Genomic DNA, 1394 nt, shown 5'->3' with positions numbered 1-1394 from the left:
GAAAAAGGAGCAGAAGGTCAGAAACAATCAAGCATTTACAGAGTTTTTCTCTCTGTCTGTCTCTCACTAGTCTCTTTGTCTCTGTGTCTCTCCTACACACACACACACACACTGCAAGAGTCTTGAATTGAAAAGTATTTGATTCATGATCCAACTTTGACTTAAACCTCTTAAGTTTCCCAGTGTGATGTGGAAAAACACAAAGCTGTGTTATTTCAGTTGATGTTCATCATCTTCATCAGTCCACAGAGCCACAGCATTGCCACATCAGTCCACAGAGCCACAGTATTGCCACATCAGTCCACAGAGCCACAGTATTGCCACATCAGTCCACAGAGCCACAGCATTGCCACATCAGTCCATAGAGCCACAGCATTGCCAAGCCCCCAGACGTTGTGCCTGGAACTCTAGAGATGGGAGCTAGTCCTTCTCACCACATACATGTACCATTATCATCCTTCCTGTTCCCAGCATCGTCAGTCATGATACAGCTAAGAGTCTGGTACCTGTCTGAGAGGTCTCTCTCATCTTCAAAGAAAAAGTCAGTTGCACAAATCTAGAAATGTCTCCAGGTGAGGAGATAAGGCACTACCTTGTACCCTATGGCCAAGCTAAAGCATCCTGGGTTTGCAGGGTTCTGTTTTGGTGTCGGGGGTTGGGGGGGATGGGGGTCCTTGTTTGTTTTTACCAAAACCCCATGCAGTATGTACATCTGCAGAATGCATTTTATCTGTGAGCCATCAGAAGTGAGAACACACCTCTTGAGTTCATTCCACAGGAGATGATCAATTGGTAGCTTGGTAGGTATAGAAAAAATGATCTCGATTATGAGAAACTTGAAGTTTAAAAAATATATTTATATCCCCCCTGACAATGAGCAAAGAGACACCTTATGGGTGGTGGTGGTGCTCTTATATCAGTCAGGGGCAGAGCAGATGTCAGTCCTTTGTTCATCTTAGCTTGATGCCTGGCTTGGTGGACAAAGCTGTCTTATGCCTAGGACACATAAAATCAAATCAAATCCGGGCAGCACCAGAGGAGGAAGACAGACAGGGACCTGCATTCTAACATGCCAAGTGGTACTGGCAGAGAAAGACACACAAACCTTCCCTCTACCTCACTGCATGGAAGGACCATAGACACACGGAGCCCACCCACCACCATGCAGCACAATGAGGGAGGAAGAAGACAGAGACCTGTGGACCACAGACCTTCCCTCCAATGCACAGCTCAGGTGGGCTGTAGACACCTTCTCAGTGCCATGTCCTTCCTCCAGAACAGAGAATGTCACCCAGGGCTCACTAGCCATGTAAACAGCTTGCAGTAGAAACGAACCACCACAATGTGCCCAGTATGAGGTGGTCAAAGGGTTGAGAAATGGAGAAGCTTGGACA

The 1394-nt window shown here is 46.8% G+C and overlaps 1 non-coding gene across 1 annotated transcript; it reads left to right on the top strand.

The window, feature by feature from the left end:
* Positions 1 to 862: 862 nt before the first annotated feature.
* Positions 863 to 1009, top strand: LOC117720298 (small nucleolar RNA SNORA48). The gene has a single exon (XR_004608310.1). It is a non-coding gene; the product is annotated as a small nucleolar RNA SNORA48 (small nucleolar RNA).
* Positions 1010 to 1394: the final 385 nt, after the last annotated feature.

This window comes from Arvicanthis niloticus, chromosome 14 (assembly GCF_011762505.2).
Source record: "Arvicanthis niloticus isolate mArvNil1 chromosome 14, mArvNil1.pat.X, whole genome shotgun sequence".
In the NCBI taxonomy this organism is placed as follows: domain Eukaryota; kingdom Metazoa; phylum Chordata; class Mammalia; order Rodentia; family Muridae; genus Arvicanthis; species Arvicanthis niloticus.
Note: the sequence above shows the minus strand (reverse complement) of the source record. Positions and strands in the feature narration are given on the sequence as shown.